The sequence below is a fragment of the Tachypleus tridentatus genome, chromosome 11, assembly GCF_004210375.1.
Source record: "Tachypleus tridentatus isolate NWPU-2018 chromosome 11, ASM421037v1, whole genome shotgun sequence".
Lineage (NCBI taxonomy): Eukaryota > Metazoa > Arthropoda > Merostomata > Xiphosura > Limulidae > Tachypleus > Tachypleus tridentatus.
Window position 1 is genome coordinate 98,924,111 of NC_134835.1, and position 26,242 is coordinate 98,950,352.

The 26,242-nt window shown below is 36.0% G+C and overlaps 2 protein-coding genes across 6 annotated transcripts in view; one reads left to right on the plus strand and one right to left on the minus strand.

Annotated features, from left to right (window-relative positions):
* The window catches only part of LOC143232878 (sodium channel protein para-like), a 178,536-nt gene extending 162,580 nt beyond the window's left edge, over nucleotides 1-15,956 (minus strand). For all 5 annotated transcript variants that reach the window (XM_076468881.1, XM_076468877.1, XM_076468879.1 and 2 more), the window contains exon 1: nucleotides 15,818-15,956. The gene's annotated coding sequence lies outside the window, so the exon portion shown is untranslated. The remainder of the gene's footprint in view (nucleotides 1-15,817) is intronic.
* Nucleotides 15,957-19,950: 3,994 nt separating this feature from the next.
* LOC143232879 (uncharacterized) overlaps nucleotides 19,951-26,242 on the plus strand; it is a 68,933-nt gene continuing 62,641 nt past the window's right edge. The window contains exon 1 of the mRNA XM_076468883.1: nucleotides 19,951-20,296. The gene's annotated coding sequence lies outside the window, so the exon portion shown is untranslated. The remainder of the gene's footprint in view (nucleotides 20,297-26,242) is intronic.

The following is a 26,242-nucleotide window of genomic DNA, read 5'->3' on the forward strand; positions in this document are numbered from 1 at the left end:
TACCGTACCATGTGGGGAAGCGAGTTTTAAGATGGGGAAAATGTACATCAGGTGTGGTCGTTCTCAGTGGAATATTGAAAGAAGCACCGGTTGAAATATAGACGTGCACATCTCTGCGCGATTTGTAATTCCCTGGAAGACCAATAATATAAACCAACAACGTTTTTACATCTGTTTATATCTTTGTTACGTATTTTCATTTTTTGCGTTTATTTATTTCGGCAGATTCGTCTCAAGACACGTCTGATTTAGATAACGATTCGATAAAACTACAACAATAAGTAAATAATTGGTAAAACAGAATTATTTTCGGCTGATAACTACAAATCTAAAGTAGATTACTCAATCCACTTGAAAGATATTTTGTGCATTTTGACAGTTTGGTTTGTTTTGAATTTTACGCAAACCTACTCGAGGGCTACCTGCGCTAGCCGTTCCTAATTTAGCCACGTAACACAAGAGGGAAGACAGATGGTCATCACTATCCAATGCCAACTGATGGGGCTTCTCTTTTACCAACCAAATCTGAAACTGACCGTCACATTATAATGTCCCTACGGCTGAAAGGGCGAGCGTGTTTGGTGTGACGGGGATTCGAACCCGCGACTCTCGGCTTGTGAGTCGAACGACTTAACCACTTGACAATACCGGGCCGCATTTTGATCATTTTGATGGACTATTTGAATAAAAGAAATATTTATTTGTTGTTGCTTGTAGTCATAATAGGAAGAAATATAACAGCTTGTTGCGAATATCGAACCCCATGAATACTGGATTTCACAATCTCGTCAGAAAAACAGTTATCTTGCGTTCTGCTCAGTGGTAAACATGGGTTCTTAAAGACTTCAGCGAACGCAATTTTTGTTTCTCTTTTCTTGCTTTTCCCACCACCCTCCTAATAAAAATAATCTTTCAGACATACACTTTCTCTTTACTTGCGTTAACTATTAAACTTCTACATTTCTTAAAAGTCTTTGTTGTTGTTTTTGAATTTCGCGCAAAGCTACTCGAGGGCTATCTGTGCTAGCCGTCCCTAATTTAGCAGTGTAAAAGTGGAGGGAAGGCAGCTAGTCATCACCACCCACCGCCAACTCTTGGGCTATTCTTTTACCAACGAATAGAGGGATTGACCGTCACATTATAACGCTCCCACGGCTGAAAAGGCGAGCATGTTTGGTGCGAAGGGGATGCGAAGTGATACTGGAGCAAGCTTGGAGTGAATGATTGTTTATTTTAGACAAAAGCCACGTTGAGCCATCTTCTGTGTGCAACTTGGTGATCGAACTCCGAACTTGAGCGTTTTAAGCCCATAAACTTACCGCTGGCCCACTTGGGGTCGGTAGAGTGAGTCGATTTGTGTGCTATGTATTTTCAGACCTTAGTTGGCTATTGAGCGTATTGAGTTACTTTGTTAAGTACAAGAACGTGAAATGATGGGCGGCTGGTTGGGCTCATGTTCCTGCTTTTTTCTATTCTTATGCTCCAAATGCGGCCTTTTTCACAGTAACAAAACAATTCAATAACTACTAAAATATATGTCTGATTTCACATGTTGCTTGCTCGGAATTGTTGGGTCATTGGAATTAAGCACAAAGCTACACAATGGGCTATCTTTGCTGTACTCACACCGGTATCGAAACTCGGTTTGTTTGTTTTAATTTCGCACAAAGCTACACGAGGGATATTTGCGCTAGCCGTCCCTAATTTAGCAATGTAAGACTAGAGGGAAGGTAGATAGTCATCACCACCCACCGCCAGCTCTTGGGCTACTCTTTTACCAACGAATAGTGGGATTGACCGTCACATTATAAAGCCCCCACGGCTGAAAGGGCGAATCTGTTTGGTGCGATGGGGATTAGAACCCGCGATCCTCAGATTGCGAGTCGAAGACCTTAACCACCTGGGCATGCCGGGCCAACTCGGTTTCTAACGGTGGGTGGCACAACGGTGGAAGTCCGCAGACATGCCTTGTGTCACTGGAGGGCCAGTGTGAGTTGTTATATAAACAATCAGCTTTAAAACGCATGTGACTTGCAGGCCTATACTATAAAAATATTATTATTATATGCTATTAAGTGCTAACACGCAATAATTCAGTCTAGTTTTAGGGTTTGGAAGTTTTTACAAAACCAGTTGAAAGTGAATACTGTTTACTTCTTATGGCTTTTTACCCTATGTATACGGGAGACAACCCCCAGTCCTCATAGTCCTCTCTAATCCCTCCCCAAAGAGTTACATTTTGTCATTGAGTCTCTGTTCTTTTAATGTCTTCTTCACATTATTATAAATAAATTAGGTAACTTTCATCAAGCATAACAGAATTGAGTTAGTGTGAGTGTAAACGCAGGCCTACGACATCGTACAAAATTTATAATATGGTGCAGGAATGTTAAGAAGGAAATAAAACTTATTTATTATTGTTACGTGAACTGAATTATTATCATCAGATATTTTAAAAGGATCCGCCCTCGAAAGAACAACATTACAACAGTATAACTGAGATTTGAAAGATGCACTTTAGAATATATAATCTAATCCTTCAATTCCAAAATCCGGCCTCGCCTCTTTCCTGACGAGCCAGGTGTTTGAGTTGTACTAAAACGGGCTCAAATTATATATCACACTGTAAAAATAATTATTTATGATTAATTTGTCTGTAGTTTGCCCTTAGTGATATCACTGTTAAATTGTTGAACGCTGAACTGAAACTCAATGACCAACATAACGTATCCAGGTGGTTCACGAGTTTGAATTCCCATCCTATCAAACATGCTCGCCCTTTCAGCTGTGAGGATCCTATGAATTATGGTCAATTCCACTATTCGTTGGTAAGAGAGTAGTCCAAGAGTTGGCGATGGGCGATGATAACTTTCACTACTAAAATAGGTACGGCTAGCGCGTATAGACCTTGTGTAGCTATGAACGAAATTCAAACACGTGTGAAACAAAATCATTCATCGATTTCAAATACTCAAGATCATCACGTCTATGGAGACAACGTCAGTTTCTTAAAAGATGCGTTGCTCGGGTGCATAGGAAGAGCTATTTGGTGTTTCAGTATTATTGCGAGCATGGTTTTCTGTTATACTTTTTCAAAACACCAACTGCGCACCGTGCCTCCTAGCGACACCTCTGGTAAAGAGTGATATGCAAACATAAAAGCGTGAAAAAGAAACAAAATTTCAATAACATTAATTTAAGTACGTATCTGAAAATTTGTTAAGCACAAAGCTACACAATGGTCTATTTGTGCTCTGCTCACCCCAGGTATCGAAATTCAATTTCCAGCTGAGCGAGTCTGCAGACATGCCGCGTGCCACTGAAGGATAAAGTAAATTTCAATATCGAATTCTGTTTTTCTGGTAAAGAACAAAGTCACTTGTATCTCTCGAGTAAACAAAAATTACCATTTTATATGTTAGCAAGTCGAATAGATCCTTTAAACTCTTTACAGAATGTCTCTAGTTTCAATCTGGAATCAGGAGTATTATAGAGTGGTTAAGTGCAAATAGATAATACAAAGTTGAGTGATATCATATCAAAGAAACTGAAGTCTCAAATCGCCAGATTTTTTCTACCATTAACTTCATATTTTTAATTCATTTTCATCATGTCGAGTACTTTTTTGTCTTTTTATTTTGCTTGTTTACAACACACGGTATAAATAATCGACAAACAACTGGGTAAAATAACTCATAGCCTTTAGGTAATAAGTAGGGAGTGTGTGTGTGTTTTCTTATAGCAAAGCCACATCGGTCTATCTACTGAGTCCACCTAGGGGAATCGAACCCCTGATTTTAGCGTTATAAGTCCGTAGATTTAGAGCTGTACCAGCGGGTAACGATAATTAGGGAACTCCAAATATTAAATCGTGAATTAATTGCGGTGGTGATGGGTTTTCTTTAATTGTTTTTGTGTGATGCATGAGTTATTAAAAATCCTTTAAAATTTGATGGCTCCACAAGCAATTTCGTAAATAAATAATTTATAAAAATGTGTTCGAAACGGTGATGGTCTATATGAACCCAGTAATTCTAGAGTTAAAAGAAAGCCCAGGGTAAGTCTGTATTGTTACGTAGTCCAGGCCTGGCAACTGTCTGACCTGAGCTATATATAACATTGAAAATTCCTGCTACGAGAAGATAAAAACTCTTTTGAAGTAGCCTCACTATACCAACGTGATCTCGAGTGAATTTTCTGCGTTACAGATATAATACGTTTTCATCTTATGTATGATGGCATTAGAATTTAGATGTATTTTATGTGTATTGGATATTTAACATATTTCTTATCTTTTCTTGAAATGTAAATCAAAGTTTGAAAGGTGCTCGATATTTGGATAGATTCATTGCTCGAAACACAATGAAATTCTTATTTATAATTTACACCACATATAGGAAAAAACTAATCGTAAGAAGAAAACTTGACGGGGGACATGAGTTGTTCAGTGGTAATTTGCTGAGATTGAGGCGTAGAAATTGTTCATTTTACCTTCGGTAGATTTAAGCTTGGGAAAATTTGTTTGATAGTTCAATTTTTAACAAAATATTCTCTAGTGGTTCCATGGTAAGCTTGAGGGTCTTATAACGCTGCATTTCGAGGCTCGGTTCCTGCGACGGTTACAGATTCAACTGAAATACCACTTTGCGCTAAAACAAATCAAATAATTAAAAAAAACATATAATTACAAGGTTGCCTCAACTGACTTTTCCAACTTGGTATATGGCTGCGCTCTTTTTAAAAATAATTTCTCAGTTTTTGTTTGTTTGACATTGACAGTTTTCATGTTTAAGGTATCCCTTCCTTTCGGGACATACTACTTACAGTGCCACCTGAACCGTACGTTAAATGTTTTGGATGTTGACTGTCAAACCCTAGATTAACCGACAGCAGAATATATTTCGTGTGAAACCACTACTGACCACTGTTTTCTAAAGAGGAAGATTTAGGGTTTTCTCCTCAAACAAACTACATCATGCAGTTGGTGAGATCCATGTTAAAAAACACATACGGTGAAGGCAAGTTTAAGTGTAACCTCGTGGTTACAGTGGCAGTGTTAACCACAGACTGCTTCAGGTTTAATCCTATCTTAGGATTTACTGTTTTATATATTGTTAATTATTTGATCTTTGCGAGTGACTGCTCCTTTCTAAAACATGAACAAATAGCTTAATATGAACCATATAAACGTCGCAATAGATAAACAAGTGAAATATTGAGGAAGCTTGGATATCGAATGTGATGTAGATACGGTATTTTAAAAGTCGCTTCGTTTGCAGGAAAACACGACGGAAAAAGAAGTAAATATTCACATTTGACTTAAGATTGTTTCAAATTGCATATTAAAAGCTTCTAACTGAAGTAATTTACATGCAAGGTATCTCAGAAGCAACACACCTGCTCTCGATAAATATCATAGTAACTAACAAACAGATGTTTAGAGTGGTTACACAATGTGCACTCTAAATTAGGCAGATACTCCTACTTATGAAACATTAAACCGTACAATAACCTAACACTGTTCTGTATGAAATACGTAGTTACGAAATAGTTATGGACAACGTTTCACCCAAATAATTTTTATACATTCTACCTTTTTATTTATTTTTATTACTTTTTTAAGACATCTTGAAAATTTGTTTGTTTGAAAGTGAAAATATAATCAGGAAGGTAATTTGGTAGTTATGGTTTGTATTTTTCAAGATGAAAAATTACACAAAAAATGCGTTACTTGGTTGCATAACATTAGTCTCATTAGAAAAAATAGTTGTATTTCAATAAAACAACTGTCAAACACATTTTTCGGCCCGGCATGGCCAAGCGTGTTAAGGCGTGCGACTCGTAATCTGAGGGTCGCGGGTTCGCATCCCTGTCGCGCCAAACATGCCGCCTTTTCAGCCGTGAGGGCTTTATAATGCGACGGTCAATCCCTGTATTCGTTGGTAAAAGAGTAGCCTAAGAGTTGGCGGTGGGTGGTGATGACTAGCTGCCTTCCCTCTAGTCTTACACTGCTAAATTAGGGACGGCTAGCACAGATAGCTCTCGAGTAGCTTTGTGCGAAATTCAAAAAAACAAACAAACAAACACATTTTTCAATCAAATACAAGACTAAATATTTTCAAAAAATGATTATAAAATACAAAAGACATTCTTATACGAAAACAAAATTGTCTGAACACAAAACAAAAAAAATATGACAATTCAATTCATATAGAGAAAAACTTAAGAAAATTTCCCAGAACTGAAACTTCGTTCAAAAATCTTCTTGAATATTTGTAAAAATTAGAGAATTTCTTGTGGTCGACTTCCTTTGATTACCACATTGAAGTCTTATAATTATAATTTTTCACAAATTATGCATTTGCGAAAACATGTATTTATGAATAGGAATACACGACATCAAAGTTAGTTTGTTTTCAAGCGATAGTAACCATGGAAGTGAGACATTTTTTCTGGATCCAGTTATGTAATTACACCTCACATCATGTATTACTGAGCTCAACTTCGTATCATGTTGCAGATTTTTCGACATGAAAAAATATATTGGTTCGATTCTAAACGTTTATTTATAGCAATAGATTTAGTTATTATCACACATGGTTACGTCACAAACACACAACTCAACTTGGGTAGAAAGTGAATAAGCAGTATGGATACGTCACTCTCGTAGAAACAAGTTGAAACAGAAGTAAAATACATACGTCACTCTCATAGAAACAAGATAATACTGAAGTAAAATACATACGTCACTCTCGTAGAAACAAGATAGTATTGAAGTAAAATACATACGTCACTCTCGTAGAAACAAGATAAAACTGAAGTTAAATACAAACGTCACTCTCGTAGAAACAAGATAAAACTGAAGTTAAATACATACGTCACTCTCGTAGAAACAAGATAAAACTGAAGTTAAATACATGCGTCACTCTCGTAGAAACAAGATAAAACTGAAGTAAAACACATACGTCACTCTCGCAGAAACAAGATAAAACTGAAGTTAAATACAAGATGAAATCAGTAAACGACGCTCCTGATTCCACATTCAATCAAACAAAATACAGAACGAAAAATAACCCCGGTCTTGAAGCCCTGTAACACTAAAATCCAGGTTTCGATGCTCCTGATAAGCAAAGCTTTGCACTTAACAACAGACAAACAGATAGAAAATTGATCATAAAGTCACTTTTACTTATATAGACACGAAATTAAAATATACTATTTTTGGTTACTGTTAGGAATATTGAAAAGTTTTACTCTTGCCAGGTGGGTTAAGGCATTCGACTCGTAATCTGAGAGTCGCGGGTTCGAATTCCCGCCACACCAAACATGTTCGCCCTTTTAGCCATGGGCACTATTCGTTGTTAAAAGAGTAGTCCAAGAGTTGGCGGTGTGTGGTGATGACTAGCTTCCTTTCCTCTAGACTTACACTGCTAAATTAGGGACGGCTAGCACAGGTGGTCTTCGTGTAGCTTTGCGCGAAATTCAAAAACGAAACAAACAGATTCTTTTAAAGTCAGTTAAGAATGTTGAATTTCGTGTTTTCAGTTAATTACTCGTACATGGAGTCAGAATCAAGTAGTGTTTGCATTTTAACATCAGGGAAAGCAGTTAAAAGGTATTTCAAGAAATTATATAACAATTTCCGTTGGTGCAGTTCTTATTTAGCAAACCTTATTACAGCTTACAATCCTTTCCAGTCATTCACTCAAAAGGGTGAGTGTGTGTGTTTTCTTTTAGCAAAGCCACGAAGGCTATCTGCTCTACCCATCGAGGGGAATCGAAACCCTGATTTTAGCGTTGTAAATCCGGAGACATACCACTGTACTAGCGGGGGGCTCACTCAAAAGAAGACCGCATGCGCATTCAAAATTTCTCAGGAAGAGAGAGGGGGATAATTTTATGGAAAATACTCAGGTGTTAAAATATTCCACCTGAGACCGGATAATAGAGAATATATAAACCCTTACAACTCTTGATATAGAGATTAGGTAAAGCCTAAGAAGGATTGAGACAGGGGGTCAGAAAATAAGTAAATCTCTATATAAGGGACATATAAAGCTCTACAAATCCCGAGATGGGGCAGTTAGAAAATAAGTAACTCTCTATATAAGGGACATACAAAGCTCTACAAATCCCGAGATGGGGCAGTTAGAAAATAAGTAACTCTCCATATAAGGGACATATAAAGCTCTACAAATCCCGAGATGGGGCAGTTAGAAAATAAGTAACTCTCTATATAAGGGGCATACAAAGCTCTATAAATCCCGAGATGGGGCAGTTAGAAAATAAGTAACTCTCTATATAAGGGACATATAAAGCTCTACAAATCCCGAGATGGGGCAGTTAGAAAATAAGTAACTCTCTATATAAGGGGCATACAAAGCTCTATAAATCCCGAGATGGGGCAGTTAGAAAATAAGTAACCCCCTACATAAAGGGTATATAACATCGTATAGCTTTTGATATGGAAGTTACATAAAACCCAACAAACCTGAAATTGAAATGTTAGAAAATAAATAAATCCCTATGTAGGGGTAATATTTTAAAACGTAGAACAACCGTGCGTGCTCCTAAATACAGAGAATAAGCGGTCAGAGACGATCCCCGATTTTTAATTCATCTTGTAGATTTAATGCAACAATTAGTTTTTCACAAAAAAATAATTTGTTTTATCATAATGAATTCGAACCTCTGTGGTTATTTAGAGTTTTAAAATCTTAATTTCCGAAAATGTTAAATATATCTTAGGGTAAATTGTACGTACACTGAACACATAAATTATTAGCAGTAAATTTTACCTCGAAGAATATAAAAGTACTTTATCCCAGTTTTCCCAAGTGTTTCACCTGAATTATGAGCGATTATAGAAATCTAAATGCGTTAGTTGCTGGAAGTAATGGAATTTGATTGGTTGTCTTTACTCTGGCTCCACCTCCAATGAACTCGGCTTATTGTATCGGTATTATTCTGTTCTTGTGTATTTTACTCCAAATTATTAATGCCAATAAGAACCCAGAAAGGAAATCGTGCATCTGTGATTTTTAAGCTTCTGTAATTATATACAAGGTGTTTTTTTCCTTTAATTAGGAAATTTAGAACAAACGAAAAAGTTCTTTACGTCAGATGGGGAAAAAAATCTTAGAATGAAATTTAGGAAACGGCAAATCTCGTCAGCGGAAGATAAAACTGACCTGGGCCCAGCATGGCCAAGCGTGTTAAGGCGTTCAACTCGTACTCCGAGGGTCGCGGGTTCGAATCCCGGTCGCACCCAACATGGCAGTGGGGGAGTGATGACTAGCTGCCTTCCCTCTAGTCTTACACTGCTAAATTAGGGACGGCCAGCGCAGATAGCCGTCGAGTAGCTTTGCGCGAAATTCAAAAACAAAACTGAACTTTTTCAACAAACATAAATAATCAACTTTCATACTTTTTATTAATGACAATATTTTTAGGAAAAAAAGGATTTTAATAAGATGTGTAATGTCGTTTACAAATACATTCGCTTAAAGCAGGATATACACAACAAGATGATGTTCAGTTTGGTTTGGTTTGAATTTCGCGCAAAGCCACATGATGACTATCTGCGTTAGCCGTCCCTATTTTAGCAGTGTAAGACAAGAGGGAATGCAACTAGTGATCACCATCCACCGACAAATCTTCGGCTACTCTTTTACCAATAAACAGTGAGATTGACAGTAACATCATAACGTCCCCAAGGCTAAAAGAGCGAGCATATCTTTGATGTAACGGAGATTCGAACACGCGATCCACAGATTACGAGTGGAGTGCCTTAACCACCTGGCCATGCCGGCCTGATGATGTTTAGTTATGACTCTGCCAAATAGAAAGGAAACTTTTATTCTCTAAGATTTTTACGCAAATGTTTGTTGTTGCTGATCAGCTTCAAGACGTCCTATGGGCTTTTAACGTGTGCATGAAAAACATGTTCTGCCCAAAAAACAGTTTATTGATCTGTTTCTTCTGTTGCCACAAAAGACATATGGGAACTCCTAGCGACGAAAATATCACTGGTTTGTTTTATTTCATATTTTATGAAAGCTGTTTTTAAAGGCATTTATTTTGCATAAGAATGTTTCCAGCAAAATATGATATATGAAAGAAAAAGACCCCTAGTGGCACAGCGGCATGTCTTTGGACTTACAACGCTGGACATCGGATTTTTGATATCCCTGGCAGGCATAAAACAGATAGCCCGTTGTGTAACTTTGTGTCACTACAAAACAAAACAAGAAACAATAAGAGAAATAAAATAAGTTGTAAACGTTCGTAAAATACAGAATTAAATGACAATGAAATACTTCGAAAAGAAGCGCCTAGAGTTCAGCGCTGAATATGAATAAATCCGCCATGGATTTTGCTAACAAGACTTCGAAGACAGCTTATCATTCAAGTAGCTAAACTTCGGACATTCTTAAATGCGTATTAGCCTTTATATCAGCACATATAGCATTTATAAACAGTTGTTAAAATAATAAAAAATTGAATTTTCGCAAAACGGAAGTAAAATAACAAAAAGTCCACATAACATCTTGTCGTGATCATGAATAACAAGTACGTGAAACTTAGATAAAATGTCACTACAGAAGTTAAAAACAATCAAACATTTTTATTTGCATTATTTCTCTCCAAATAAAACATAGTATTGGCCCGGCATGGTCAGGTGGATTAAAGCGTTCGACTCGTAATCTGAGGATCGCGGGTTCGAATTCCCATCGCACCAAACATGCTCGCCCTTTCAACCGTGGGGGGCGTTATAATGTTACGGTGAATTTCACTATTTGTTGGTAATAGAGTAGCCCAAGAGTTGGCGGTGGGTGGTGGTGACTAGCTGCCTTCCCTCTAGTTTTACACTGCTAAATTAGGGACGGCTAGCGCAGATAGCCCTCGTGTAGCTTTGCGCGAAATTCAAAAACAAACAAACAAACAAAACACAGCAATATTTTCTTATCTGTATAATACTCCTTACGACTATTATTCAGCCTAAACGTGGCTGTATCTGTTCTGAGAACGATTAGTCATGTGGGTCCTGAAATATTGGTGTTTCAGGATTGACAACGATTAGTCATTCGTTCAAAAGACTGCTTCATTTTCTGGGTACTTATTTTTTATTTGAAATTTTTCCTGTAAAAATATATGAGTATGAATTAAAACATGCAAACCACACCTTAATATATAGCGTATAATGCAACTAAGTAAAAAACACCGACGACAAGAAATAATGCTATAACGCTTATTCCACTACAACTGCGTTTTGGAGTCGCCAGTTGTAAATCAATATTTAATGCACCGTCGCCTAAATATCTTAGTTTGACTCTTTAATACTGTAAAAAGATCTCTTGCTAAAAGAGCTCATTAAAGTTACTCTGAAAAACATTACACTTCAGTATCTTGGATATACACCGAGAGTTGATAACTCCTTGTAACACTGTAAATAAAAGAAATGTGGGTAAAAAAAAAAAGATTTTCGCTCTTAATACGTACTGACGTAAAGATCTCCTCCAGATTTTTCGAAAAGTGTTTGCTGTACCCAGAGTCAGTGTAACCAGAGTCACTAGGCGAATGTTAATTGTAAAATATATGGTGTCATGAAGGAATAACTTCCGGTATTTTCAGGCCCGGCATGGCCAGGTAGTTAAGGTACGAATCTGAGGGTCGTGGGTTCGAATCTCTGTCACACCAAATATGCTCGCTCTTTCAGCCGTGGAGGCGTTATAAGGTTACAGTCAATCCCACTATTAGTTGGTAAAAGTGTAGTCCCAAGAGTTGGCGGCAGGTGGTGATTACTAGCTGCCTTTTCTCTAGTCTTACACTGCAAAATTGGCTCTTGTGTAGCTTCGCGCGAAATTCAAAACAAACCAATGTTCTCAAATTTGATTGTTACCAAAATATCCAAAAATGTATTTTCATTTGTTTTTTGTGTTATGTTTTTTGCTTTGAATTAAGCACAAAGCTAAGCAATCATCTATCTTTGTTCCTGCCCACCAAGTGTATTGAAACCCGGTTTTAGCGATGTAAGTCAGAAGACATTGGGGGAGTCGTTTTCGAGTTTTACTAATAACTGTCTCTTTGTATATTAAAATGTGGTTGGTTTGTTTGTTTTTTGAATTTCGCGCAAAGCTACTCAAGGGCTATCTGCGCTAGCCGTCCCTAATTTAACAGTGTAAGACTAGAGGGAAGGCAGCTAGTCATCACCACCCACCGCCAACTCTTGGGTAACTCTTTTACCAACGAATAGTGGAAGTGACCGTCACATTATAAAGCCCCAACGGCTGAAAGGGCGAGCATGTTTGGTGTAGTGGGGATTCGAACCCGCGACTCTTGGATTACGTGTCGAATGCCTTAACCACCTGGCCATGCCGGGCCAATTAAAATATGGATGTTAGTTTGTATGAGAAAGACAAATATGATTTTTAGTAACCTAAAATACACGACTTACGTGCAGAGCACACAAATACTTTGGTTTGTTTAGAATTTGACGCAAAGCTACACACATTTACAATGCCCCCACGGCTGAAAGAGCAAGTATGTTAGTGACGGAGGTTCGAACCCGCGACCTTCAACTTGGGATACGAGCACCATAACCATCAAGCCACACTTGGACCGCAAATCTTCTGTCGACGAATAAAAAGGAATTTATTAGTGCAGGTACTTGTATATGAACTCCGAAGTTGGAGCAAAACCTATTATCTGATAATTTGGTCATATAACTATTCAAACTTTTTTTGGTCCCCCGCTAGTACAACGGTAAGTCTGTGGATTTACAACGCTCAACTCAGGGTTCGATTCTCCTCAGGGGCTCAGGAGGTAGCCTGATATAGCTTTGCTACAAGAAAACAACCTAAAATTTCATTGATATTTTGTAACGGATATAAGTGGAGTAATTATATAATGTGACAATAAAACAAATAAACTTAATTAAGAAACAGAAAAGAATCATTCTATTCCAGCAGTATTTTATATATGTTTAGAAGAAATGCTAAAATCCTGATTGTATAAAATGCTTTTTTTTTTAAATTATAATTTCATCCCATTTTAACTTACATAATACATAGTGGAAAGAATCGCGTGCTGGTTAACAAAAATTGTGTTCACTTATTGATTTTAAATCATTCTGTGGACAAAAAAAATATTTTCAAACTAAATTGATGTGTGACGATTATAACTTGACGCTCCTAGTATAGGCCCGTCATGATCAGGTGGTTAAGGCACTTGACTCATAATCCGAGAATCGCGGGTTCGAATCACCGTCATACCAAACATGCTCGCTCTTACAGCCGTGGGGGGCATTATAACATGACGGTCAATCCCACTATTCGTTGGTAAATGAGCAGCCCAAGAGTAGGCGGTGGATGATAATCACTAGTTGCCTTCCCTCTAGTTTTACATTGCTAAATTAGGGACAGATAGCCCTAGTGTAGCTTTGCGCCAAATTACAAAAACATTTTTTTTTAAATTCATTTTGTCATAATTCATGAATAAACTTATAGTACTGTAGTACACTTAATATTACAATAGGTATTAGTTAATTACATTCTTACTATGGCAATACAATTTGATATATAACTCTTTTAACATTTCCTGGGTTTTTTGGAAGTTGGCTTAGACGCATTCTAGGCTTAACTCTCAAGATACATAAATCGCTAGCGTGTTAGACATGCTGGTTGAGGTTTCTAAGACAAATTTTGAGGTGGTTATAGCCTCCTCACCCCTCTTTTTAGCGCCATCCCTGACTCTTTCTGCTGAATAGTACTTAGTGTAATAAATTATGAATTCGTCTTCAGAAGATGTTTTTAAAGTTGAATTTAATTTTTTCTTTGCGTTTGAGAATGTAGAATGTAACCTGGAAGGATGTGAAAATATTTAATTTCACTTGTATCACACAGTTATATAGACTCGATCTTAAAAGGAGTTTGGGTGAATAGTTCTTGAAATTTTGAATAAGAAATGAAAATTGTTTGTTTGTTTTGAATTTCGCACAAAGCTGCTCGAGAGCTATCTGCGCTAGCCGTTTCTAATTTACCAGTGTAAGACTAGAGGGAAGGCAGCTAGTCATCACCATCCACCGCCAACTCTTGGGCTACTCTTTTACCAACGAATAGTGGGATTGACCGTCACATTATAACGTCCCCAAAGCATGTTTGGTGTGACGGGGATTCGAACCCATGACTCTCGGATTATGAGTCGAACGCCTTAACACGCTTGGCCATGCCGAGCCTGAAATGAAAATAAGTAAGAAACTTTGACATTTGGGGCGAGGGCTTGGCTGTTTCATCTTATCAAACTTAAAAATAAACATAAGATTTTTTAAAATGATAATATGTCAGCAATCAACACAAATTATTCAATTCAGATGCAAATATTACAAACCACGAAAGATTCCACGTTCGCGAAAGAAAAACAACTATGTGTATAGTGGAACCAAAGAAGTTGCATTACCAGAAGGTCTAACTGGTTACGTCGGCAATATCATATTTATTTATAAACATCAAGGAAAAAAACCGCAAAAAACCTTATTCCAGAATAGTTTTAAATCCTACTATAAACACTTCCATAATTAGAATTTCCCAGAAACTGAAATTTACCATAATTGATTTTTTAATTTCCTTTTTAGCTTAGTATATTTAAATGGGCAAACCGACAACGAGTTATTTGTCATCACGAGAAATGTCAGTGGACGAAGCTGTGTGTTTTGGAGCTTGCACAGTTTGCAATCAATAATGCACTGTTGGACGGAAGGGACATTTTTTTCATAATATATAGTTTCTGTTACGTGCAAAAGATAATTCACACATCGTGTACTTATTAAATTTGATAAAAAATCTTTCATTTTACTTTCAATAGCTTAACGAAAATGTAAATCATTTTAACGATATTAAGGATCATAAACAAAAGTTTTCGATGACGTAAGATAGCGACTAAAATATAAACTTAACTGCAATTCCTACGTAAAATACTGATACGTGTACTAATAGCACCAATTTTAAGAGAAATTCTACATTTGTAAAATTTTTTTCTTTCTTTTTGCTATTGTTGTTTCGTTTTGTTTACAAAATCTTGTTGCCCGGATGTAGTTTTATGATGTTTCAACGTTCTAATGTGTACACGTGTATCTGCATTATTGGAAAGATATTAGAAAAACTGCTCATATCATGTCGGCAATAAAATGATAGCCGTTAAGTACTGTTTTAAAGAAATAAAACAGCACACTGGACATGCTCATGTGATATCGGAGCATGGGAATCGCTGTGAGACAAGCTTGAGATGATTACGAGTAGCTTTAATTTACCCCTGAGGAAATTATCACTAGAGCTTTTGTTGCATTCCAGTGAAGAGAGAAAAAATAAAAGGCGGGAAAAACATGGCCGAAATGAAGACTGTAGAAATTATATAGATTAGGTCGCTCTATATTCGCTACCGATCTGGTGCTAAATATATCGAACTTACGTATAGAAAATACATGTTGTGGAACTTAATCTCGAAAGATTGTTATATTACATTAAGTACTGTTATATACTTAGCTGCTTAAATGACATCAGAGACCCTTCAAAATAATGGTAGATAATAATAATATTACAAGTGAAAATAAATAAATAAGCGTGCAACGTGGTCGAGGTTAGATACGCTCTGGATAAAATACTTTAATTTCATATTTATTGTATTGTAAGGTAAAAATAAGATTTAGGAGATACTGTAAAACACAGACACAGAACAGTTGTTGTTGTCCTGTTGATTATCACTTCGAACAGAGTAACATTAGTTCTTAAAGTCGATGTATCAGAAAACAGAAGCGCCTTACCTTAAATGACAGTTGAGACGATACACAATCATCATGGTTTTGAGTATTTTTGGTGATGTTCAGTGCTGAATCTGTAGATTGAACATTAAAGTTCGGCCATCTTGGAACAGCAGCTTCTTGGTGGTTCGAAATGTTGACGTCACATGTATGCGGAGGTGAGATACACTGCGCCACTCCAGAACTCCAATAGAAAAGCCTTATTAGTGGGAGTGGGCTCCGGTTGCCATTAGAGACACGGTAACCATGGTAACGAGAAAACATTGGATTTAGCGCATCGACGATGCCCTATCAGTGTGTAAAGATAGTCGGAGAAAAATTAAAGCAAATGAAAATAATGACGTTCAGAACGTCAAACTGTAAACATCTTTCACGGGTGGGTTAGAGTTCTCTTTAACGTTCATCTATATATCTTTCAGCTATCTACAGGATCAGGTTGTTCCTTTCTCACAATTATCTATAGAGTCAGTAACAGTGGTTTCAACAGCCTAATGATTCGTAATGGTTATTATCTTTTCTTAGTATATGAGCTCAGAAACAATTGAAACCTCGAGTCGAAAAGAAACTCGAATAAAATCAAAAAAATTTTAATATCACTAATTCCATCCTCAGATTGAACGGTCTTCATTAGCCAGAAATGACTGTAAATATTGGTAATTCACGATATTACAAAAATTATAAAAAAATCATAATAAAAAGTATAATAAAAGGTTCTAGAGCTCAAACAATGTTTTTCGAAAGATTTTGAAATCTGTTATTAATATCGAAATTCATCAATGCTAACCTATAGTTGAACTACAGAGCAAACAGACAAATAAACAGTAGTAAACATAGCAACAACAGAATTAAAATTAGAAAAACGTAAGCATAGAATTATCTTTATTGTTGTAAAATACATCAAAATATTTGTGGGTTTTTATCTGCTACTCTTGCTGGTTTACTTCACTTATAACCCCATATTTAGTGGAAAAAAAACAACTAAGTTAATTCCTGGGTTCATACAGAAGTAATGGATAATTCTGTACTCTCCATTTAAAGCTTTGTGCGATTAAGCGCAAAGCTATATAATAGATTGCCTCGTATTTTAGCGTTACAAGTCCGTAAACTTACAGCTGATCCGCCAGGAGACACATTTAAAAAAAATAAATTCATTAGTAATAAAGATAATAAGTCATTACGAATGTATCATTTCGGTTATCGTTAGCCATTAAAAATAAAGCCAAAGTATATTTCCTGGAAGCAAAAAGTCAGTGTTTTGTTCCATCGACTTAACGAGACCAGTGTTCATCAACCCAAGGGTCGCGACCCGACGTTTGGTCGTCAGGATGTTTAAAAAGGTTGCGAACGGATTTTAAAAATATATGATAGTTTATTTTAAAGTATATAATTATCCAACTGTGTCGCTACAAGTTACCTCTATTTACAAATAGATCCTTAGTCATAAAAAAAGAAAAATAAAGTAAGACATCCCCTACACTAGAGCTTAACTAAAGACGTTTTAAGGGCGACACACAATGCTACAAAAATTGTTTTTTGGGTTTTTCTTTAAAAACAAAGAAGAAAACTAAACGAAAGTGGGATTAGAAACTCAGCTGGGGCTTACGTCACAATTACTTTAACCCAATAAACGGAGCCGCTGATCCAAATCCCAACTACTTTGGGCTTTCGTTTGTTCAGACGAGCAACAAAAAAACTTTAACAACAGAATCGAATAAATTATTTATTGATAAACCATAACCATACTAAAACTTTGTTGCAATATGTTTTGCAAAAACAAACCGAATTTTCTAATAAAATGTTTATTAACTCTTTAAGAAACAAATAATATTTAATTATTATTATTTGTATATTTAAAGTTTCTCAGATGGAAACTTATTACCTTTAATATGCAAATCGTATCTTTTAACCCGATTCATTTAGAACTCTACTTCAAAATACGTCTGTACACGAAACTCTCGAAACAAACTAAACCAAGTATTCTTGTTTGCAATAAGAATGTTCAATAAAGTTTACAACAAGTTGCCCTTTATGAATTATCTCAATTTTATCGCTATCTTTACTATAGCGGCCCGGCATGGCCAAGCGTGTTAAGGCGTGCGACTCGTAATCTGAGGGTCGCGGGTTCGCATCCCCGTCGCGTCAAATATGCTCGCCCTTTCAGCCGTAGGGGCGTTATAATGTGACGGTCAATCCCACTATTCGTTGGTGAAAGAGTAGCCCAAGAGTTGGCGGTGGGTGGTGATGACTAGCTGCCTTCCCTCTAGTCTTACACCACTAAATTAGGGACGGCTAGAACCGATAGACCTCGAGTAGCTTTGTGCGAAATTCAAAAACAAACAAAACTCTTTACTATAGCAAAACGATTAAAATTTAAAACACTCCTTAAATAAGTCTCATATAGAAGCGTGATAACATTTAATTTCCTCATTGTCTGTAAGATACTTTTTAACCCTCATTAAGAACGTAAAGAATTCATCAAGCAGTGATGTGAAAAATAAAAATTTGTTTTATCTATCATTCCTGTCAACAGATAGCACCACATTCGGTAAGTAAACCTGTTTATGTTCCACACGTTGTTGTTTTGAATTAAGCGCAAAGCTGCACAATGGGTTATCTGTGCTCTGCCCACCATGAGTATCGAAACCCGGTTTTTACCGTTCTAAGTCCGCAGACATATCGCTGAGCCACTGGGGGGCTTGTTTTATACATCTCTTTAAAGTATTATGAATCTATCTTGGTCTAAGTACAAAATACTTTTGACTTCCTCTTTGTAATACACATTAACCTAAACGCACATTTACTGGATGCTTTGTATTCAACTGACAATTAAATATATTTTCAATGAACGTTACAAAACATTATGTGAACGTACTATAATAACCCTTTCGAGCCCTACTGTCATCTTTAAACCATTTGAGTATGTTTTATTAATGAGAAAACGGCATGACGGTCGTAAACTAGGAAGTTACATTCTGAAATAACTGATTTAATAGTATTACCCAGGAAACAATTTTAGCCCAGCCATAGATTTAGATTTAACTAAAATTACTTTTTTTTGTTGCACTGGAACTTCTGGGGATACATTCCCCCATATCCAGGTTTTGTTGAAATGTATCGAATTATTATGCGATTTTTGTGAGTGTTATAAACAGAACTATTGGGTTTGAAAAGTATTTTACAAATTGTTGTAGGTTAATACAGAAAAGTTTATTTAACATTCTATGAAATATATGAAATAGTTAAATAACATTTTAAGATAAGTTCTCATATATCAAAGCAACCTGGAAGATCTCTATAAGATACATTTTTGCTACAACGTTTATTACTTGCATGGCGTTTATAATTCATTCTTTCTTTTTTTATGGGCCCGGCATGGCCAAATTTGTTAAGGCGTTCTACTCGTAATCCGAGGGTCGCGGGTTTGAATCCCGCTCGCACCAGGCATGCTCGCCCTCCTAACCGTGGGGGGGGGGTTATAATGTGCGGTCGATCCCACTATTCGTTGGTAAAAGAGTAGCTCAAGAGTTGGCGGTGAGTGGTGATGACTAGCTGCCTTCCCTCTAGTCTTACACTGCTAAATTAGGGACGGCTAGCGCAGATAGCCCTCGAGTAGCTTTGCGCGAAATTCAAAAAACAAACAAACGTTTTGTGGTTAATTAGTTTTATGCGGTGTAAGTGTTCATCCATCTTACCATTTATTATCGCATTTGTGATAAGCAAGAAAAAAAATCAATATTATCACTTCTTCGCACTGACCAGTAACCATCTAGCATCGAGTATTTGGGCCGGTTAATTATTTGCATTAATTTGAATTCTTTCTGTGATTTCTAATGATGTTAGCAGATTTCTTAACAAGTCTGTTGCAAACACAACATTTACATAGCTGGTAAATTAACATCAACCTAGAAGTATTAATTTAGATAAGTAAACTTGTTTATAAGTTACGTTAACCATCTTATAAAACATAAATTTATTTCCACAGTCGTTTTGTGCAAGTTTTGTGTTTTACGTTTGTCCGTCTCGTCAAAACAGTCAGACTCAAATACTTAAATATAGTTTTCACCTGGTGGCGCCACCGTATACGTTGAAACTTTAGAAAGTCAAATAGAAAATCCCAAGACGCAAATAAAGTGAGAGAGTTTGAACCTCCCAGTTTCGGGGACAAGTATCTTCAAAGAAGACAGGGAGTGCTTGTTATTGTACATCATATGGTTCAATTTCACACGACGGACAACCCGTAAAAACCGCAACTCGATCCGTGGAAGACAAACTGGTTATAAATAAAAGAGGTTAAACTGAATAAGTTTTTCTCCAACAGAAGGAGACAGTATACAGATAACTAGTCGGCACCAGGTAATCATATATTTGGAAATGCAGGTTTAACTGCCGAAAAAGAAAGGACGGTCTCTGGCTCGTAATAACCTGCCGTACGCCGCGTGGATAGTGACAGTAAATCAATCACAACACAATCAAGTCAGTTTGGTAAGGCTCCGCCACACGTGTTTATTTTTCTTTCGTACTAAGAAATATGAATACTAAACTTTCTGATTTTAAAGAGAAAAATCGATTATTATTTATAAATGCCATCACTTTGTTTCGATTCGTTGAAACAAATTAATTGTTTTATTATTTCATGTCTTTAAAAGCACGTGAAACTAGATAATCAAAGTTGAAACTATATATATAATACAAGCGTTTTTGAAATGACTGTAATAATATTGTAATAAATCGAACTTATAAGCCTGAAAATAAAGATTAATGCATTAATTGTAGAGACTAAACATAATAATAAACATCAACTTTCTATAAATAAAATTCGATAGTCATTAATACACTTATAGTTTTATTTAAATATATATGTGATTACAGATTGTCGCTTTTTACTAAAGCAGGCCTTCAGTGCACATGTAATGTTCCATTGCGTCTTCCAGTAAGAGTAATTTTCATTGTTGTATATGTCTTTATAGTTACCATAGGCTAATGGTGTCGATTGTGGATAATAACACTGAACCAGGCTGAAGTTAAAATCATTAAAGGATTTGTTGCGCCATTTCGTGGTAATACTTACATCTGATATTGAGAAATGCGATATTCTGTAAGTTAAAAAAAATATTAATACTCGGTGTTTATATAACGTTGGTTGTGCCGGTTTTATTACCGTTCGTTCACGAAGGGTCTGCTCTTACTATCTTTCCCCATCGCTTTAATTAAATTTTTCTCAAAGTAATAACGAACAGCTGCACGTTGTGTAAAAATTATATGGTGCACCTCAATACCAACAAAACAACTACCTAACAAAGAGTTCCGCTCCTGCTCGAAAAGAAATTTGCAAAACCATTTTGCCCACTTCACTGAATCGTGGACAAACATAAATAAAAGGGTGACACCTGAGGTGGGTGCTCATCAGTTAACCGTGTCTTGAAAGTGACTCTCTGCCCGCAAACATTCATGTGATTTCTGTAACCCATTATGTTTCAAAAAATCTTTTATAAACACACAGTACTCATACATATCAGAAATGATCCTGTGAAATGTCTGTGAAAACATCTTCTGTCGACGAATTACAGAAGAGAACTAGTGGTCGGGAAAAAAACAAAAGATTAAAATCGTTTACCAATAACGAGCCAAGATAAGCCACACATGATTAATAATTTTAAAAGTGATAAAACCCCTTATAATTCAAGGTAAAGAAGTTACAACAATGTATCTCAAGTCAATACTGAGAACCAAACATATGAAAATAATGTTCACGTAGCCAATGCGAAAGGTAAAATTATTTTAGGAACCTTACGTTTATCCTCTCTGTGCATCGACAGTAGGTTTATTAGATTATAGTGTCAGAATTTAGGCTTCGATTGCTGACGGTGGACAGAATGCAGACAACCCAGTGTATAGTTCAAGAACAACGTGAACCCACAATCTGCGTGATTAACACTTATATAATTTCATTACTTTATCTTCAAACTTTAAACTGTCCGTCTTATAAACGTTTCATCTGATTTGTGTGTGCACCCCAGTGGCACAGCGACATGTCTTCGGACTTCTACGCTTTATAAACACCGAGTTTTGATAATAATGGTCGGTTATTTATTCGTTATTTTTTGAATTTCGCGCAAAGCTACTCAAGGACTATCTGCGCTAGCCGTCCCTAATTTAGCAGTGTAAGACTAGCGGGAAAGAAGGTAGTCATCAACCACCTACCTCCAACTCTTGGAGTACTCTTTTGCTTACGAATAGTAGGATTGACCGTCACATTATAACGCCCCCACGGCTGAAAGGGCGAGCATGTTGGTTGCGACCGGGATTCGAACCCGCGACCTTCGGATTACGAGTCGAACTCCTTAACCCACCTGGCCAAATAATGATCGGAAGAGCACGTATACAACCCATTGTGTAGGTTTGTGCTTTAGTACAAACAATCATTTTTTGTTTGTTATATTATATTTCCATTTCACAACTTTTCCGTCTCGTGAAATGCTTGTATTATATTGACGCTGCTAACTGCTTGTCTTACTGTCAATCTGTTTAAAAACTCAGAATCTTCCGTTTTATCTTTTCTCAGACTTACTGATTGTCTGCGATCATTTTATTATTTGTTTGTTTTACTTTGTCTATTCATTTTAATAATTTCTCGTATTTCTTGTTTGCCCTATTTTTCTTTTATTAACCACCAGCTTTATTATTTTTTTAGATTCAATAGTTATTATATTTATTGTGGCATGTATTAAACTGTCTGTACATTTTAACAGTTGCTCTAAACATCTACATTTGAACACAACGAACCATATTTCAACATTCATGTCTTAGAACATATAAAACCATAATTGAAAATTTATGTGTCTGAGCACATCGAAATATACATGCTTCAACATTTATATGTTTAAACGCGTCAAGACATACAGACTTCAACATTTATATGTTTAAACGCGTCGAGACACACTTCAGCTTCTACGCGCTTAAAATAATTTTTCCACGTATAGTAACTTAACATTACACTATGATGTCCATAACACTGGTATAATAATTAGCATTGCTATAAGTTTTAAGTTTATTGAAAGTCATTAACTATCAAAATGTTAACAGTACTTGTTTTAAATGTGTTGAATTGAACACAACAAAAGTTTCTGACGTTATATCCAAACAAAAAAAGGTCTACTCCACTTTTTTTTAGCAACTGTTGCATAAATTATATATTTTTCTTGACAGTTTATCCACTCCTGCTATTATAATTATATTTTATTGAGTATATAGGTGCTTCTATTTTTTTTCGGGAAATGCCTCTGTGTTGACCAGGAATAGCCAGGTGGCTAGGGGCGCTCGACTCATACGCTATGGTTCGCAGGTTCGAATCCCCCTAACATGAATAAATCGCTACAAGCAAAGTTGCAGAAACGTCTTACATTTCTCTCGTTAAGAAACTTATAGTCTTATATCCCCCTCCGTCTTTATATTTTTTCGATAATCTGTTAGTGGTATGATTATCTACATATGAATATTACCTTGTCTTTCTTGCAAGCTATTATATATCTTGCAGTGTTTGTTATTCTTGTATGTTTATGATGATATAGTAAACGAGAAGCAATTACTTACATTCGTGTGTTCCATACAACTAGGTTGTGCATAAGGTTTAATCTCACACTAATCGTCTTCCTTATTCTCACATAAAAGAAAACAACGTGGTATCAAATTAGGAAGCACGTGTAAAACCAAACGTGGGGTATCCATGACCAGTCAGTTCGTACCATAAAGTATTTGATATCAGACAAATAATTAAGCATCATTGGCCATTAAAAATAAAAACCAATACTTATGACAAGAGAGAGCCGAAATATGAACACAGTTAAATCATTTGTAGAAAATGACGAAAGCTACGATATCAGGGTAATTTAGACAGACGAAAATATTAGATTTTGGCTGTTCTAATACGAATCATATCTACGATATATCAACACTGATAATTGGTTGTGTTTTGTAACAAACAAACTAAACAAGTTTATCTCAATATTCTATAACCTTAACGTTATAGAACATTTCAAAAAGTTAGTATAAGTAACCTCAAAAGGTTTAATCACTGATTTCGGTTACGACACTGCATTTCATGGAGCTAAATTAACCATGCTTATAATTATATAATTTCTAAAATAAGTCAACCCATATCTTTTACATGAATAGATACACAAATGATGAAAAGAACTGGCCCGGCATGGCCAGGTGAGTTAAGGCGTTCGACTTGTAATCTGAGGGTTGTAGGTTCGAATACCCGTCGCACCAAACATGCTCGCTCTTTCAACCGTGGGGGCATTATAATGCAACGGTCAATCTCACTGTTCGTTGGTAAAAGAATAGCCCAAGAGTTAGCGGTAGGTGGTGATGACTAGCTGCCTTCCTTCTAGTCTTACACTGCTAAATTAGAAACGGATAGCCCTTTGAGTAGCTTTCCTCAAAAAACAAATAAACAAAACAATGAAAAGAACTATGATTCAGATATTCGATTACATTTCTCAGAGGTGGAAAAATCAAAAATTATATTTTATTTATATCTCATATTTTTGAACTAGTATAAAAGCCCGTCAAAAATTACCAGAAACCAAGGTTTATCAAATCTAAATCCTCCAATATACATATGTAGGTTTGCTGCCCGTAAACAAAAATAAGTAAAATAAAGAGCCCTCTATCTTCGGGAAACCAAAGACTATCTTGAGCAATATCTCCTTCACTTTAAGAGTGTCTCTTCCAAGCATTCACTAATGACAGTTATTTTCTGTGTCATAGTAGCTGCTTTATTGCAATAGTTCTCTTGAAACCATATTTCTTGTAAATATTCAATCATCGTTCAAAAACGTTTCTTCATAACAAACAACAAATTAATTTCGCTCAACGTTGAATAAATCAATGGTATAAAAACTACCTCCTTGTCAGGTTTTTATGTAGCAGAAGAAATACCGAAAAGAAATGGGAACCAACAACGAAAGGAGGAAGCATTATGAGATAAGAAAGTAGAATGAGACTTGTGTAACTCACAAAATTCGGAGAAATCGACCGACCAACACTAAAGATATAGCTTTCGTGAATATCTCTGTATGTTATCATAACTTGAATCTATTGAAGGAAAAACCTACAAACACCTGTTGCGTATTTCAGACTTTTTTATTAGCACAAGATCTGAAAAAAACGAGAGCTAGCTAACAGTTGCTCATAATACTATAAAAGTTTGCGTTTTCTGTTCTGCTAAAACAAATATAGTAAATAATCATTACATCTAGGTTGATACAACGGTTTGAAATATATTGAATAACTAACACAGGCTGACAATATTTGAAAATACTCGGCTTTTCAGGTAAACTATTTCTCAGTTTGAAAATACGTCAACGTTTTATAAAATATTCGCAATAACACAGACTTTCAATAAGGCCCGGCATGGCCAGGTGGGTAAAGGCGTTCGACTCGTAATACGAGGGTTGCGGGTTCTAATCCCGGTCGCACCAAACATGCTCGCCATTTCAGCCGTGGGGGAGTTATAATGTGACGGTCCTTCCTACTATTCGTTGGTAAAAGAGTAACCCAAGAATTGGCGGTGGTTGGTGATGACTAGCTGCCTTCCCTCTAGTCTTACACTGCTAAATTAGGGACGCGAAGTTCAAAAACAAACCAAAAAACATATTAAGAAATGAGGGGTTGACAGATACATATACATGTATTTTACTGGTGTTTAAAACCCGTAACAAAAGAAAGAAAGAAAGCAAACAATACATTCTAAAACAATTACAAATTTTACAGGAGGAACAAAAATGAAGCAGAATTTCCTGTATAAGTTTATATGACTCATACTCTAGTATAGATAAATCATCCAATAAATACATCTCATTTAAATGATGCAAAATATTAAAACGTAGTCAATTCAAATGACCAATTTAAATAATTTTCACTTGTCATACTTTGAAATATAGATAAAAATCACTTCTTATACACCCTATCAGTCAATAATTTGAAATAAATTTATGACGAATCTAAACTATAAAACTTAATCGCCAATAACTGATATAGACTTTGAAACACTATACCTTTCATGAATCTCACCAAAAGTGTAACATTAAGTGTGGTACTTTCGCTGACAAAGACATACGGTAGTAGAGGTTATATTAGAACGCGGAACAATTCAAAAAGATGTTCCACCTCTTGAGGATTTAAGCCATTATAATTCCTGGTCTTGTGATTAGAATGTCAGTGTGGGTTCCGAAAGGAATTTCAACATTTTCAAAATCCAACTTTAATAAATGCACATTAGTATATCTCTTGAACTGAGATATTATAGCGTCAGCCATCTGATTACACCAGTCCTCTAACCGATTCCAAGAACATTTACTAAACTTAATTATAAATACCCCAGAAACGTTTAGGTCTTAAAATACTAAATGCAAACGGTGAAAA